This window comes from Hippopotamus amphibius, chromosome 6, assembly GCF_030028045.1.
Source record: "Hippopotamus amphibius kiboko isolate mHipAmp2 chromosome 6, mHipAmp2.hap2, whole genome shotgun sequence".
Taxonomy (NCBI): Eukaryota; Metazoa; Chordata; class Mammalia; order Artiodactyla; family Hippopotamidae; genus Hippopotamus; species Hippopotamus amphibius.
In genome coordinates, this window is record NC_080191.1 from 88,893,253 (window position 1) to 88,912,076 (window position 18,824).

Consider the following 18,824-nt stretch of genomic DNA (forward strand, 5'->3'; position numbering starts at 1 on the left):
TATTGAGTCCTCTCCCTCTTTTTCTTGATGAGTCTTGCTAGAGGTTTATCAATTATATTTATCTTCTCAAAGAACCAGCTTTTAGTTTTATTGATTTTTGCTATTGTTTTCTTTGTTTCTATTTCATTTATTTCTGCTCTGATCTTTATGATTTGTCTCCATCTACTCACTTTGGGTTTTGTTTGCTCTTCTTTCCCTAGTTTCTTTAGGTGTAAGTTTGGATTGTTTATTTGGAATGTTTCCTGTTTCCTGAGTTAGGATTGCCTTGATATAATCTTCCCTCTTAGGACTGCTTTTGCTGCATCCCATAGGTTTTGGATCATTGTGATTTTATTGTCACTTGTCTCAAGGTATTTTTTTATTTTCTCTTTGATTTCTTCAGTGATCTCTTGGTTATTTAGTAGGATATTGTTTAGGATCCACATGTTTTTTGTTTTTTTTTTCTTTTTTTTTTTTTACAATTTTTTATCCTGTTATTGCTTTCTAAAATCATTGCATTGTGGTCAGAAAAGATGTTTGATACAATTTCAATTATCTTAAATTTACCAAGGCTTGATTTATGACCCAAAATGTGATCTATCCTGGAGAATGTTCCAAGTGCACTTGAGAAAAATATGTAAGCTGCTGTTTTTGTATGTAATGTCCTATAGATATCTCTTAAATCAGGCTGGTTTGTTGTGTCATTTAAAGCTTGTGTTTCCTTATTAATTTTCTGTGTGGATGATCTGTCCATTGGTGTAAGTGGGGTGTTAAAGTCCCCCACTATGATTGTGTTACTGTTGATTTCCTCTTTCATAGTTGTTAGCATTTGCCTTATGTATTGAGGTATTCTTATATTAGGTGCATATATATTTATAATTGTTATCTCCTCTTCTTGGATTGATCCCTTGATGATTATGTAGTCCTTTCTTGTCTCTTATAACATTTCTTATTTTAAAATCTATTTTATCTGATATAAGTATCACTACTCCAGCATTCTCTTGATTTCCATTTGCATGGAATATCTTTTTCCATCCCCTCTCTTTCAGTCTGTATGTGTCCCTAGGTCTGAATTGGGTCTCTTGTAGATAGCATATATACGGACCTTTTTTTTGTATCCATTCAGCCAGTCTGTGTCTTTTGGTTGATGCATTTAGTCCCTTTATATTCAAGGTAATTATTGACATGTATGTTCCTATTACCATTTTCTTAATTGTTTTGCTTTTGTTTTTGAAGTCCTTTTCTTCCCTTATGTTTCCCACTTAGAGAATTTCCTTTAGCATTTGGTGTAGGGCTGGTTTTGTGGTGCTGAATTCTCTTAGCTATTGCTTGTCTGTAAAGCTCTTGATTTCTCCATCAAATCTGAATGAGATCCTTGCTAGGTAGAGTACTCTTGGTTGTAGGTTCTTCCCTTTCATCACTTTAAATATATCATGCCACTCCCTTCTGGCTTGCAGTGTTTCTCCTGAGAAATCAGCTATTAACCTTATGGGAGTTCCCTTGTATGGTATTTGTCATTTTTCCCTTGTTGCTTTTAATATTATTTCTTTGTCTTATTTTTTTTTTTCAATTTGGCCATAATTTGTCTTGGTGTATTCCTCCTTGGGTTTATCATTCCTGGGACTCTCTGACTCTCTGCATTTCCTGGACTTGGGTGGCTGTTTCCTTTCCCATGTTAGGAAAGTTTTCAACTATAATCTCTTCCAATGTTTTCTTGGGTCCTTTCTCTCTCCCTTCTCCTTCTGGGACGCCTAGAATGTGAATGTTGGTATGTTTAACATTGTCCCAGATGTCTCTAATTTGTCCTCATTGTCTTTTCATTCTTTTTTCTTTATTCTTTTCTGTACCAGTGATTTTCACCATTCTGTCTTCCAGGTCACTTCTTTGCCCTTCTGCCTCAGTTATTCTGCTATTGGTTCCTTCTAGTGTATTTTTCACTTCAGTTATTGTGTTGCTTATCTCTGTTTGTTTGTTCTTTAATTTTTCTAGGTCTCTGGTAAACTTTTCTCTTGTCTTTTCGATCTTTGCATCCAATCTTTTTTCAAAGTCCTGGATCATCTTCACCATCATTTTTCTGAATTATTTTTCTGGAACTGTGCCTATCTCCACTCCATTTAGTTGTTTTTCTGGGTTTTTATCTTGTCCCCTCATCTGGTACAACATCTTTTGCCTTTTCATTTTCTCTGTCTTTCTGTGGCTGTGGTTTTCAGTTCCACAGAACATAATACTGCTGATACTGCTTGATACTTCTGTCTGCCCTCTTGTGGAGGAAGCTATCTAAGGCTTGTGCATGCTTCCTGATGGGAGGGACTGATGGTGGGTAGGGCTGAGTGGGCAGAGCTCAGTAAAACTTTAATCTGCTTGTCTGCCAATTGGTGGTTCTGTGTTCCCACCCTGTTGGCTCTTTGGCCTGAGGCTACCTAGCACTGGAGCTTACAAGCTCTTTATCAGGGCTAATGGCAGACCCTGGACTATGGACCCCAGGAGGGCTCAAGCCAATGAGCATCTCCCAGAACCTCTGCCACCAATGTTCCTGTCTCCTCGGTGAGCCACAGCTGACCCAACTGCTGCAGGCACCCCTTCAACACCAGCAGGTAGATCTGGTTCAGTCTCCTGTGGCGTCACTGCTCCTTCCCCTGGTCCTGGTGTGCCCTCCAAGAGTGGAATCTCTGTTTCCCCCTATCCTGTGGAAGTCATGTAATTAAATCTGGCTGGCTTTCAAAGTCTGATTCTCTGGGGTTTCCTCCTCCTTTTGCTGGACCCCCAGGTTGGGAAGCCTGATGTGAGGCTCAGAACCCTCACTTTAGTGGGTGGACTTCTGTTTTATAACTGTTCTCCAGTTTGTGAGTCTCCCACCCAGGATTTATGGGATTTGATTTTATCATGATTGTGCCCCTCCTACTGTCTCATTGCAAATTCTCCTTTGTCTCTGGATGTGGGGTGTCTTTTTTGGTGAGTTCCAGTGTCTTTTTGTTGATGATTGTTCAGCAGTTAATTGTAAATCCAGTGCTCTTGCAAGAGGGAGTGAACGCATGTCCTTCTACTCTGCCATCTTCAAGGATTTTTGCATCTATATTTATCAAGTCTTCAGTTTTCTTTTTTTGTTTTTTTGTTTTGCATTGTCTTTGTCAGGCTTTGCTGTGACAATAATGCTGGCCTCATAAAGTGAGTTTGGGAGTATTTTCTATTCTTCAATTATTTGGAAGAGTTTGAGAAGGATTTCTTTTAATTCTTGTTTATATGTTTGATAAAATTCTCCAGTGAAGCCATCTGATCCTAAGCTTTATTTTGTTAGGAGGATTTTGAGTACTGACTCAATCACCTTAGTAGTTATTTTATGTTTAGATTTTCTATTACTTGTGATTCAGTCTGGGTAGGATGCATGTTTCTAGGAAGGTGTTCAACAATTTTGGTTATCCAGCTTCTGGGTGTATAATTTTTCATGGCAATCTAATGAATTTTTTCATTTCTGTAGATCATTTGTAATGTATCCTATTTCATTTCTGATTTTGAGTCCTCTCTCTTTCTTTCCCTAGTTAGTCTAAGGGTTTGTCGATTTTCTTTATCCTTTCATGAACCAATGCTTCATTTTTAAATTTTTTTCTATTGATTTTTTTTATTCTCTGTTGTTTTATATCTACTCAATCCTTAGAGTTTCCTTGCTTCTCATAGCTTTTGATTTAGTCTATAATTCTTCTCATTCCAAAATAAGTTAATTGGTTGTTTATTTGATATTTCTCTTCTTTTTTAATTCAGGCATTTATGTTATAAACTTCCTATTTACTACTGCTTTTGGTATATCTCATAAGTTTTGGTATGTTGTGTATATTTTCTCAGGAAATATAAAAAACATTTTGAGTTCTTCTTTGATCTATTGGTTGTTCAAAAGTGTGTTGTTTAATTTCCACGTATTTGTGAATTTTCCAGCTCTCTTTCTTGCATTGATTCCTTGTTATCAAAAATATATTGGATATGATTTTAATCTTCATAATTTATTGACTTTTTGTAACTGAATATGTGATCTATCATGGAGAATGTTCCATGTGTTCTGGAGAATAATGGGTATTCTGCTACTGTTGAGTGGAATTAGGTCCACTTTTTCTATGATGTTGTTCAAGTCTTCTGTTTTCTTACTGATCTCCAGTCTGGTTCTTCTATCCACAATTGAAAGTGGCACATGGAAGTCTCCCACTATTATTGTGTTGCTGTTTCTCCCTTCAGTTCTGTCAATGTTTGCTTCATATATTTGGGTACTCTGATGTTGGTGCATATATATATATATACACCTAATTATTTTCCTAACGAATTGACTCTTCTATAATTATATGATGTCCTTCTTTGTGTCTTGTGACAATTTTTGAATTAAAGGTAATTTTGTCTGATACAAGCATAGTTATACTTCAATTGGTATTTGCAAGAAATATATTTCTGCATCTTTTCTCTTGCAGCCTTTGTGTATCTTTAAATCCAAAGTGAGTCCTTCGTAGACAACAGAGTTGGACCTTGTTTTTTCATTTATTCTGCTTTTTAATTGCAGAGGCTTAGTATATTCATATTTAAATTCATTACTGATATTACCATGCTATTAATTGTTTCTGCCTTGCAGATTTTTTTTGTCCTCTTTTTCTCTCTTTCCGTCTTTTTTTGTGTGTGTTTCACTGATTTTTTTATAGTGACGTACTTTGATTCCTTTTTCAATTTCTTTTGTGTATCTGTTCTAGGTATGTTCTTTGTACTTAATATGGGGCTTACATTAAACAACTTGTAACAACGTATTTTACACTGATAGCAACTTCAACATATATGAAAAACTATTCTTTTCTTCACACATTTTCTGTAAATGATGTAAAAAATTACAGATTTTTATACTGTGTCCATTAACATACTTTTACAGTTACAGTTATCTTTATATTTTTGTATTTTAAATTCTCTACCAGAGTTAAAAGTAGTTTCTGTATCATCATTGCATATTCTGTATTTGTCCTCATGTTCACCTTTACCACTAAACTTTGTATTTTCACATGTTATATGCTGCTATCTAACAAACTTTTATTTCAATTTGAAGAACTCCCTTTATCATTTCTTGTAAGACAGGTCTAGAGAGATAGACTCCTTCAGCTTCTGTTTATCTGGGAATTTATTTCTCCTTCACTTTTTAGGGACTTTTTTCCTGAGAATAGTATTCTTGGTTGAACTTTTTTTGTTTTTCTGTTTTTTTCTTTCAGCACTTTGAATATGTCACCCCACTCTCTTCTGCCCTGCAAGGTTTCTGCTGAGGATTTTGCTGATAAACTTGCAGTGCTTCTTTTATATGATCAGTTTCTGTTCCCTTGCTGCTTTCAAAATTTTCTCTTTGTTTTTGATGTTTGACAAATTGATTATAATGTGTCTAAGTTGTGTGTGTCTGCCTGTGTGTGTATATGTATTGTGTATGTATGTGTGTGCCTATGTGTGTGTATGTGCCTGTGCGTGTGTGTTTATGTGTATGTGTGTGTGCCTATGTGTGTGTGTATGTGTGTGTGTATCTGTGTGTATGTACCTGTGTGTGGTTAGTTTATCTTAATTGAATCTCTGTGCTTCTTGAATATGCATGTCCATTTCTTTCCCCAGTTTGAGATGTTTCCAGCTGTTATTACTTCAAATAAGCATTCTGCTTCATTTCTCTCACTTTTCCTACTGAAATGCCTATAATGTATATTTTAGTCATCTTTAGTATGTCTCTTAAGCCCCTTAGGCTTTCTTCTCTTTCTTCATCATTTTTGTTTTCCTTTTTGGTCTTGTGACAGGAAAATTTAAAGTTATCTGTCTTTGAGTTCATAGGTTCTTTCTTCTGCTTGATCAAGTCTGCTGTTGAACCCTCCTAGTGTTTATTTTTTTTTAAATTCAGCTATTCTATTCTATGTTTTTAACTTGTTTGTTCTTTCTACCTCTTTGTTGATGTCCTTTTTTTTGTTTATTCATCTTTATCTTGAGATCATCGAGCATCTTTCTGATTATTATTTTGTATTCTTTGTCCGGTAATTAATCCACCTTCATTTCTTCGGGGTCAGTCTCTGGAGATTTACTTTGTTCCTTTGGTGGGGCCATATTCCTCTTTTTGCTGTTTTTCTGTTTTGTTTGTTTGTTTTCCCATGTGTGCATCATTACTTAGTTTTAGGATTTACACAGTTTAAGAAAGAGCTCCCTCTCCCAGTCTTTATGGACTGGTTTCACAGGGAAAAGATCATCACCATGCTAGAGATTCTGGGGGCCTCTCAAACCTTTTCTGTGAAATATTTTTCTCTGAACTTATGTGTGTACATTTCCAATCAGAGAGGTTTTCCCAGTTTGCTTTTTCAGGAGCTTGTAATATCTTGTTTCTCATGGTGTCTGTCTGCAGTACTGCTGGTTCTCTAGAACTGTCACAAGCAGCCCTGTTTTTGTTGCTGTTGTTCTTGTTCTCCGTGGCCCCCAGGCACCTCAAGTTCACAGGTCCTGTCAGTGCTCCAAGTTGGGCAGGTCTCTGCACTGAGCCAAGGAGAGACACAATGGCAAGTGAGGTTCATGCTGGTTCAAGCCAATGCCTCTGACCTCGGTGTCCCCTCGTGATGCCTTCCTACAGGATTCAGATTCAGACAAGACAGAAGCCAGTGCCTCACATAGCCTCTCAAAAAGTCAGAGTGTTCCAATCCCCTCTTCCCCTCTCCTGGGAGAATCTGGGAGTTGAGAGTTTCCTTTTGATTGTGTCTTTTGAGCCTGGAAGAGGGGCTCTGGCAAGTAAGTGCCACAAATTTAACAACCTGTTTTGATACAGCTGGTTTCATGCTCACCTGTTATACAGGAGCCTCTTAACTCATTTCTGGTCTCACAGTGGGAGTTGGTCCATATATTATTGAATTGGTACCTCAGTGGGAAAAGAAGGGTATGGGGTTTCCTATTTAACCATCTTGCTGATATCACCTCCTAATGAGGACAAATATTTTGTTGGATTATTATTCTTATTTATTTTTGTATCAAGAAAGGTATCAAAATTGCTTTTTAACAATATGATATTTGGAATATCATATTTTGTATTTTTTTCTGTTCATAGTGTAGGTTCTTAACTATGCACTTTTTAAAATTGGGGTATAGTTGCTTTATAATGTTGTGTTAGCTTCTGCTGTACAAATAAGTGAATCAGCTACATGTGTACATATATCCCCTCCCTCTTGCACTTCCCTCTCTGCTTCCTCCCACCCATCTGGGCCATCACAGAGCACTGAGCTGAGCTCCCTGTGCTATAGAGCAGATTCCCACTAGCTATCTGTTTTACACATGGTAGTGTATATATATCAACCTTAATCTCCCAATTCCCCCATGTCCACATGTGCATTCTCTCTGTCTGTGTCTCTATTCCTGCCTTACAAATAGGTTCATCTACACCATTTTTCTAGATTCCACATATATGTGTTAATATACAATATTTGTTTTTCTCTTTTTGAGTGACTTCACTCTGTATAACAGACTCTAGGTCCATCCACATCTCCACAAATGACCCAATTTGATTCCTTAGTACAATAATCTCTAAAAAAAATAAGAAGTTTAGCCAATCAAAATTTTCAACTTTCCAAAATGAGTTTAGTAGAGAAAAAAAATACTGTAATTCATAGATATAATCTGTTTTCAAAAGTTCACCTCTATTCTTATGTAGAAAATAACAATAATGAACAAAAATTTACAAATTTTATCATTCCAATTCATGATTGCAACTGAAATGAAATTGATTTGAACTTAATGATCATATTGCCATCTGGCATCTGCAATTTTGTCATCTCCACAGATGCCATAGGATGTGGCAGGCAGGAAGAGGAAAATGGAAAAATGGAGAGAATTCAAATACAGTGTGGCATAGAATCTTAAATTCTAAGTATGCCATTACTACAATAAGTAATATTCCATGATGTCATTATCAGACAAATGATTTTTAACAATATTTGAAGATGTGATCCTAAGGTTTTATACTTTCTTTATGCTTGAAAGATGAACTGTTCTATGTGTTTTATTTAAAAGAAATGTAGGTGCCTCCCACATGTAATGTGGTTTCTTCTCTGTGGGACAGCTGTAATTGTGGACAAGAAAACAAAGATAGTAATTCACTTGCTCCTTTTTTAATGCTAAATTAATAATATTTCTAAATATGTAATGATCATGAGTAAATATTCTAGGGTTTAGAATAAAATAAGGATTGAAAATGGTGTTTATTTTGGAAAAGAAGAGAAATTAGTTCCTGAGATAAGTAATAAAATTATTTTCATGAAATACTGTTTGATCATACACTTCCTATTAGCTTTCGGTCACCAATCCTTGTTGATTTTTCAAACTTCTCAACACCTTGCAGGTAGTAATTCATGAAGACAATGTCAATGATCAAAATATTAGAACTGTCAGCCTAGCACTCCCACCAGCTCCATGAAGCTCACAGGCATCCTTGTCTGTCATGGTCTGGGCACACTACAGAAGCACACACAAGATTTTAAATATGACATTCCAATGAAAGAATTATTTATAGAATTGTAAGGAGGGTAAGGAACACTATAGAGGATGGTGAAGCACCAAGTGACTAGCAAGAAGGAAAAGCTTTTACCACCCCAGAGAGGCAAGGAGAATCAAATTCTGGACCCACTCAAAAGGGGCCATACAACAGAAATTCTGTAGTTCCATAATTTATTTATTTATTTATTTATTTATTTATTTATTTATTAGACTGTACAATTTGATATTTTTTTTCTTAGTAATTTATATATGGCAATCCCAATCTCCCAATTTGTTCAACCCCAACCCTCCCCACTCTCCCCACTTGGTGTCCATATGTTTGTTCTCTACATCTGGGTCTCTATTTTTGCCTTGCAAACTGGTTGATCCCTACCATTTTTCCAGATTCTGCATATGTGCATTAATATACGATATTTGTTTTTCTCTTTCTGACTCACTTCACTCTGTATGACAGTCTCTAGGTCCATCCATATCTCTTCAAATGTCCCAGTTTCATTCCTTTTTACAGCTGAGTAATATTCCATTGTGTACATGTACCACATCTTCTTTATCCATTCATCTGTTGATGGACATTTAGGTTGCTTCCATGTCCTGGTTATTGTAAATAGTGCTGCAATGAACATTGAGGTGCATATGTCTTTTTGCATTATGGTGTTCTTTAGGTATATGCCCAGCAGTGGGATTGCTGGGTCATATGGTAACTCTGTTTTTAGTTTTGTGAGGAACCTCCATACTGTTCTCCATAGTGTCTGTATCATTTTACATCCCCACCAACATTGAAAGAGCGTTCCCTTTTCTCCACACCCTCTCCAGCATTTACTGTTTGTAGATTTTCTGATGATGCCCATTCTAACCAGTGTAAGGTGATACCTCATTGTAGTTTTGATTTGCATTTCTCTAATAATTAGTGATGTTGAGCAGCTTTTCATGTGCCTCTTGGCCATCCATATGTCTTCTTCAGAGAAATGCCTATTTAAGTCTTCTGCCCATTTTTTGATTGGGTTGTTTGTTTTTTTCATATTGAGCTGGATAAACTGTTTATATATTTTGGAGATTAATCCTTTGTCTGTTGATTCATTTGCAAATATTTTCTCCCACCCTGAGGGTTGTCTTTTTGTCTTCCTTATAGTTTCCTTTGCTGTGAAGAAGTTTATAAGTTTCATTAGGTCTCACTTATTTATTTTTTTTTTTATTTCCATTCCTCTAGACGGTGGATCAAAAAAGATCTGGCTGTGATTTATGTCAAAGGGTGTTCTTCCTATATTTTCCTCTAGGAGTTTTATAGTGTCTGGCCTTACATTTAGGCCTTGAATAAATTTTGAGTTTATTTTTGTGTATGATGTTAGGAAGTGCTCTAACTTCATTCTTTTACATGTAGCTGTCCAGTTTTCCCAGCACCGCTTATTGAAGAGGCTGCATTTTCTCCATTGTACATAATTTATTTTTAATGAGAGAACATTTAGAACTTTCAGGAAAGACTCAGAGAAAAGCAAATAGTTGGACAATGAACAGCACTCCATGAGAAGCGGTAGAGAATAGAGGATAGGAGAGATGGGACTTAGATAGGAAGAAACAGAAGGAGAGGCAGAAGGACTCAGGATTAATCTTGTGGAACTGGTTCTACTTTCTCAGTTGAAAGAGTGGGAGATGTTTGAGAATGATGACAGTGAAGAGAGAGAGGAGCATCATGGTGACAATGATGCATTGTTTATTAGGGTCACTATATGCAAAGTACCATCGATGCTATCACAGGTGTTTGTGGTAGGTTTTATTATAATCATTATTTTACAAAAGAGAATACTGAGAAAGGGACTGGTTAACCACTACTCCCAGGTCACCCATGTGGCAAAGCCGTAGCCAACTCACATATGCCCAACAGGGCAGGTTCCCAACAACTCCGTTTTGATGCAGTTTTCAAATAACTACAGCACAGAGGGAAAGAATGATTTGACTGGACAATGAAGCAAGGTTGTCTTGCCATATTAAGGACTCATTGAATGATAATGACCATGAGTTTAATATGGCTCTGCTATCCTAGCTCTAAAATTGTGACCTACAAATCATAACTGCCTTGTGTAGGCAGAGAAGCTGCCAAGAGGAGATCACAGTGACCAATGAGGGATGGCTATTGACATCCTGAAGGACAAAGCAATCTCCAGCAATTGCTGTTATTTTTCTCTCATCCTAAGCTGTAGCTAATACTTTTGAAGGTCTAAAGAGGACAAAAACCCTATTACAAAAGGGAAATTTTCCATCATTATACTGTAAAGAGAGCTTGAAGCCTTTAAAAAATAAAAGTGTTTTTATATGGCTAAGTTCTATGCTTCTGAGAAAGGGCATAAGTTTCAAAGCAAATTCATTTTGGCATGGCTGTATCAGCCACTATCTTTGCATATGGGAATTCACCTAGGAGTCCACAATTTCATCATCTATGACTTGGGAATAGACTCTTCAAGAGCACCCTTTTATGTGCTGTGGGTCAAAAATTAAAACTTTCATCACTAAGTGAGGGCTCTTCCTATTACCATGAGTGATGATATGCCAATTAAAAGTGAAAGTATTTTAGAGAAGCATAAATATATATGTATATAAACATCATAAAGCTTTTTATAATCTATAGTTCCTGTGTATACGCCAAGTCAAAAAGCTGTGTACAGCAGCTGTGTGCAGCAAATTGAAGAACTTTTTTTCTAGGTACAAAGTTATTTTGCAATGATTGTACTCTCCCACCCCTTTAGAGAAACTAATCATTATTTTGAAAGTTTAAAATAGCATTATCTACTGACTTACACTGTGGTTTATTGGCTTCCTGCTAAACAAAGTAACTTGTCAATAAAGAGTTTTATTAAGAAGCTAGTCAAAATGAAGTCATGTCTGTTTGCCAATGTCATCAACTTTTAAATGCTAATAAGAGATCCTGAGAGGTAAACCTATAGGTTGCATGGGAAAAGAAAGAGGCTGGTATGTCTTTATAAAGCTGCTGCAGGTAAATGATTTGAAGTGTATGCAGCTTCTAATCTCTAGAAACCAATGGTACAAAACAGGAACAATAATTTTTTTTTCTGAAAAGGGGCAAATAATGCATATTTTTGGCTTACGTCTTAGAGTCTGTTGCACCTGTTCTGCCATTATAGCATTAAAGCAGCGGTAGGCAATCCATAAAAAAATGGTGTGGTTCTGATTCAGCAAAATTCCATTTACAAAAACAGATGTTCAGTTGTATTTGGTCCATGAGTTGTATTTTGAGAAGCCCTGCCATAAAATAGTAAAATATTAAGCTATTTCCTATTTAGTGTGATGATGCAGCACTTATGAAAGACATTTTGAAAAGGCAAAGTGAGACTTTCACTTTATAGAAATTGATTTTAGGGAACTATTTAATACATGTATGTGAATTAGCATGTTGATGACAACACAGTAATTTTCACTGATTCTTGATTCAAGTTAGAATGGAATTCATAATTTTAAAGACATTACTTAATTAGAAGACAGAGAAGGATGGTGAGAGCCTGAAATGAAGTGTGTCAAAGCAGACCAGGAGGACGGGCAAGATGCAAAGCCTAGGGAAGGTTAGACTGTACACAATCTGTGATGAATTTGCTGTGTGTGTTACTTACATTAATTCCATGATGTGTTTGTGGATACTTCTGTCTGCACTTAAGTGTTTTTAAATTGTGTTACAATACATTTCAAATTGTGAAGGGTGAGATAGCATCATTGACTATTTTTTGCCAACTTTTTTTTTAAGACAGGCCTCTCTTTTAATTCATATCTCTTTGCTTGGTCCTTAAACTCATATGTATAATGTTACTATTGTTTAGGAAATAATGATGGGTGCTAGAAATACAAAAGTGGAAAAGGTGAACAAAATCTTTAGTCTCGAGGAGCTTGCAATCAATAGGCAGGAGAATGAATGAATGAGACTTTCAGACATTGTCAATGTGAATGACAATGATTGGGGTGTTGGTGATAGGGAAGGGGTTTAGACTACATTTGATTTAATAGTTGGGGAAGGCCTCTGGAAGGAGACATCATTGGATTAAGATGTGAATTACAAGAATATGACAACTGGACTAAAATCCAGGTTGAGAGCTTTCCAGGCAGAGGAAGTGGCAAGTACAAAGTGTCTTTTCTGGGAATGAACATAAATGTCTACCAAGAATAGAAAGGAAGCTCTGGGTGAAGCCTAACAAACCAGAAAGAGAGTGAAGGGCATGTGCTCAAGGGAGGGTGTTAGGAAAGGAATAGATCACACAGGTTTTGTAAACTCTGTTGAAGAATTTAGATTGTATTTTAAGTGTAATAGAAGCATTTAAGTGTTTTTAATGGAGCAGTCACATAATCTATATTATGTTTAATGAAAAGCACTCTGGCGGCTGTGGGAGTAGTGAAGTATAGAAGGGCAGTGGACTAGGGAGATGTGGCAGTAGCTTAAATGAGACATTACTTGTATGTTACCCTTTTTATAATCACTTTACATTGCCAACAATCTTAATTTTTTTAATTAATTCTAACTATTTTTTAGAGTATTTCTTCTAAATATTTCCTTAGCTTAATGAAATGAAATAAAAAATAGCACACTAAAATTTTCCATTATTATTATATTTAGGATTCCAGAAGAAAATGGCTATGAAATTGCTTTATATTCATGTATGGGTTCTTCATTAATATGAGCCCACATGTCTATCATTTAGAATACTTTAATACACTTTAGAGATGTCAAATTTTAAATAACCCAAACATTTTATTAAATTAACATCCATAGAAAAGCAGGGAAGGACATATTACTAAAAATGTTACTATTAACAACCACAACTTAAGGAGCATTTACTATGTGAAAGAAATTTTGCTAGAAAATTTAATTTTACTAACTCATTTAATTATTACAGTAACTATGTAAATATGTGTATGTATATATATATATATACACATATATATATATATATATATATATATATATATATATAATTAACATCATTTTTAAATTGGGAAGACTGAGACTGAAAGAAATTATAAACCTTGGTGGGAATATACCAGATAAGAATTGAAGATGGGAACTAGCACAGGTCATTCTGACTCCAAAGCCCCTGCTCTTAAACACTACTGCCTTCACACACACACACACACACACACACACACACAGTTTGACAATCTGTGTTTGCAATAGTTATTTATTTTTTCTGAATACACACATAATTCATATTTCTTTTTTTTTGCTTTGATAGAATAGAATATTAGTTATAGGAAAATGACATAAAAGAAAGCTTTTAAACAAAGAATCTAATCGGTACCACCCTCCAATGTATAAAAAACAGAGTTTGGATTATTACGCTAAAATGCATGAAGAATTGTGCCCATGGAAGTAAATTTCTACAGACTGACAAATTAGGATTCTTTGGAAACTGGAAAAATATTGCCATATTTAAATTTGTAAACATCAAGAGTAAGAGATTATACCAACACTAATGGTGGGGAATGTGTAGGAAGCATGAAGGAAGAGCCCACATTAAATTATGAGTGTTGTATGTGTCCTGGGAATAGGAAATCTTTAGAGTTTATCTACACTTACTTTATTCAAAGACTTGTGTACCATGGTTATATAATTTTAAGACTGGTATCAAAATGATTAATTAAGAGTAGAGACCCCCAGATTTCCACTTCATTCTCTGAAACTTTTACACAAATGATGGATATAAGAACAAAACACGATAAAAAAAAAAATCTCACAATTGCTCATTGGAGGACATTACACAATTTTTAAACTATCTATTATGAGACAGCATAAATATCAACAATCCTACAATGTAATGTCAAGGATTGCTGAGTAACATATCTTAAATATTTAGTATGTCAGACACCATACTAACCACACAATATTTCTACTTAATTTATTCTTCATAAAAACATTGTGCCATTTTAAAGGAAATACCCTCATTTTATTGTTGGAGAAAGTATTGTTTATCATGGATTATTGGAGTCACAGCTATAACTAAACAAATCCTGAACTGAAATTCAGACTATGATTCCCATGGTCTTCAGCACATGTTCTAAAGGTAAGTTAAGAAAGGAAGCATGCCTTATCTATACTATTATCTGAGAGATTTAATGACATTTCCAAGCACAAGTAAGATTTTGTCCTTATCCTTCAATTCTTATACTTTAACCTCTTTCTGTAGATTTTAGATATTTGGGTTTAAAACATTATGACTTCTATGTTCCTAGTTACAATTGAAATACAACCATAGAGCTATTAGACTAAGTTATTCTATTTGTTAACCCATCTGTGAAGATTAAAAAAAAAAAGCTGATGGCTAAGATTACAACCCTGAAAGAGCAAACTGGGTAGGTCTGACGACAAAAAAGATTAGCCTGGAGTACTAGGAACTCATTTCCTTTTGGGCAGACTGCAGAGAGAGACAACCATGACATATCATATCACAGACCTTGAGCTACCTACTAGATATAAAGAAACACTGAAACTAAAGGGAGAAAATGGCAAACACTAACCTGCTTAACCTCAATATTTTGCCTACTGAATAGGGTAACCAGATACTCTGGTCTGCCCATGGTGTGCACCTGTTTTCACATCATAATTATTAATAAGGTCCTTTTTTAATCCCTCTAAACATATCTTTTGAATAATAAATTATTCTTCTACCTGTTTACTGTTGTGTATATGAAGGCGAGATGACTTGCTTAAAGTCAAATAACTTGTGGGTGGAGAAGCTTCGTACAGAATCAACAGAATCAGCCTCTGGCAATTAACCTCTCTATCAAGTTTGTGGTACATAGTAAGTATTTATTAATGCTCTTTTCTTCTTCTTTTTTTTTTTTCTATCAAAGTATTTTCCCTTCCTGCAAACTCATCTCAGACCTTACTTCTTCAGAAAGTCTTCTCTTATACCTTCCATGATATGTTTCACTCAACTAGCATACTAAAATATTAACAGCCTGAAAATGCATTGTCTTAAATTGTTCTTTGTTTTGGTTGATTTTCTTCTTTCTTTCATCTGTTTTCATTTCCAGAGCACTCCTTGAACCCTTGTAACTCAGTTACATCTCAGGCTGTCTTTTCTTCTAGTATACAAGTTATGCTTTTAACCATAATGTTTGGGACAGAAGCTTTAGTGAAGGCTGTCATTCTGTTTTATTTTTTCTCTTATTATTAGTCTATTTTAATATGTTTCTTAGCTGAAGTGTGTAAAGATGTATGACTTTATCTGCTCATCATATGTCCATATGGGTTCAGCTCACTTTTGGATCAGGATCCAAATCATGACAGACACATTTAAGAACTTTTTTTTTTGTCCACTTTGAAAATAAATCAGAATCATTTCCATGATGGGTCTAGTAAGTCTGATATGGGATATTTTCAGTGAAATTTGCCATTGACCATATTCACTACTTTTTTTCTTTTTTTAAATTTTAATTTAATTTAATTTAATTTGATTTAATTTTATTATTTTGGCTGCATTGGGTCTTCATTGCTGTGTGTGGGCTTTCTCTAGTTGTGGTGAGAAGGGTTACTCTTCATTGTTGTGCATGGGCTTCTCACTGTGGTGGCTTCTCTTGCTGCAGAGCATGGGCTCTAGGCCTGCAGGCTTCAGTAGTTGTGGGACTTGGGCTCAGTAGTTGTGGCTCATAGGCTCTAGAGTGCAGGCTCAGTAGTTGTGGCTCACGGACTTAGTTGCTCCATGGCATGTGTGATCTTCCCTGACCAGCGATTGAACCTGTGTTGCCTGCACTGGCAGGTGGATTCTTAATCACTGCACCACCAGGGAAGCCCCACTAAATTCTTTCTTTCATCTTTTGCTCCTACCTCTTGACTACACTTAGGTTTGCTAATTACCCTTCCTGTTCACTAAATAGAGGTAGATCTCAATGGCATTTTACTCTTATATTCCTATGGCTTCTCCTGAGAGACTACACAAATGCATGATTTTAACAATCATTTCTAAGAGAAAGACTCTTGTGTCTAATATTTTTAGAATTGATTTCTCTCCTGGGCACCACATCCACATCTCTATTCATTGTTTAGACACCCAAACATGGGCATACTCTTAAAAAGACTAGCATGAATCTCTTAGAAGCTCAAAGTACTGAAAATAATATGCTTTCACAACACATAATTCATAAACATTACTAAACTATGCAGAACACATAAAGGAATGAGACGTGGTGATTATCGCCACATGATGGCTACTTTGCTGCTTCAATGAACTATCAAAATTCTTCCAAAATATTATTTTAAAATATTTTTTCTTCTATTTTGGTGGTCCTTTGTCACTAAGTCCCAATCATACACTTGCGCTGCCTATCATTACATTTCAGAAAAAATTCATTTTCTTCCTTGTACACCCTATCTTGGTACTGCATTGCGAGGACCTGGTTATCTGGAAGCAAAACTTGGTTATGTTTGTCTTTATTTTCTCACATTTTATAAAACAGCTTTGACCAACTTCCTATGTTTCTCCCATCTTCCCTTTTATTTCCTTTCTGTAATGCTTCTGAATATTCAAGATAACACTAGCACATATTAAAGACAAAACCCCAAATCTTAGTACTTAAAATAGTAAAACTGTATCATTTGCTAACTGAAATTTCAAAACTGGTTCTGCCAACTGATGACAGGTTAAATGGTAACTCAGGTTATCAGCCATGCTGTCATCTTTGCTTAAGGCTTCCAAGATCACCCTGTACATGGATATAAAATTAGAAAATGGGGCAAAGACAGAGGAGAGGTCCATTTTTTAAGAAGAAATTTTATTTGCAAACTGTTCTACAGAAGATTCAAGTAAAATAAGTGGTTCTAAATTCATGAGCAACTAACAATGAAAAATAAATTTTCTGAATTATTTTGTATTTTGATTTAACATCTGTGTCCCCCTTGTCTCTGGGATAAAATATTGCATAGCAATGCCAGTGTGTTTTTAAATGAGAAAAAGTATCAAAATCATCCTAATGTCACCCAGAATCATATTTTGGCTGATGCAAGATCAAACATTGCCTTGGAGATAAGTTACTTCATTACACCACAATGGACTTCTGTTTTCAACAAGTCTGAGTGAAAGTTAAAACATTTCCAGAAATTCTCTGGTGAATTTAGTGGAAATTTCAGAACTTGTGTCTTTTATATATATATATATATATATATATATATATATTCTTTTTTCCCCTGTTGGCATATCTGTACAATCTATTGCTGTACTTATTTATGTGTCCCAGCATTACCCTTGTCTTTATTTTCTGAATCTTACTTTTAAGGGAGTTCCATCAGTATGGCCCAACACTGTGAACAGGATAAAAGTAAAGTGGGTTTGGTGAATTGTAGCCAGTTCTCTGCACCACTGCCTTATTTCTGATGCTTGTTAACTTGTGCATTTTAAATAATCTCCTAAGTAATGTAATTCTTGCATAATGCAACTTTCATTATGCCTCCACTCACCATTACAGGGAGATTCAGTAAATATAACTAAGAATTTAAGGCCTTTATAAATGAGCCTAATATACCCTTTCCAAGTTTAACTCCCACTTTTATTCACTTTGTATTTTGTTCTTTAACTACAACTTTCATTTCCTATGCATGCACAAATTTTACCACCTTCATACATTTGCTCATATAATGCTAATCCTGCCTGGAATAAGTGGCACAAAAGGCATTTCTCTTATGAAACCATCCCAGTTTCCAAAAAGAATTTGCCTTACCCTCCACTGTTCTCCCATAGCAATTTATTTATACTTCAATTATAGAAATAGTGTATACCACGATTCCTTTCTGATTCACTGAAGGGTAAGCACCATGATGGCAAGAAGAGCAACTTATTCAAAGTTCTGTCCTTATTAGAGCCTAAGAGTGACTGATAAATATATGTTTATTATAGTGAGCTAAAAAGGAAACTACACTGTAAATTATAAAGTACTACAAAGATATTTACCATTGTAGCATAGCCTTCTGTAAGCTTACTTTAAGTTTACATAAATTCTTTAAGCCTCAGTTCCCACATTGTGAGTAGTAAAAGGAAAAACAAAGCAAAAACAAACAATAAACAAATCAAAAACTTCAAAGTGCTTTTGATAGAGTTTTGAAAAAAGAGTTGTCAAGAGATGTACATTAAGTGTAATTATTTAATATTTTACTATCTGTATATGGTGGTTACATATACCTAAAAGTTTAGCCCTCAGAAGTTGGGACACATTCCCTAGGTCTGAAACAGGATAATCAGTGCTTTGGTGAGGCAGAATATCTTTCCCTTATAAGAGTTTTCTGAATATATTTTGAAAAGTGTTTAGGAGTTTCAGCAAAACTTCAGGTAAAATAGCATTTATGTTCTGTA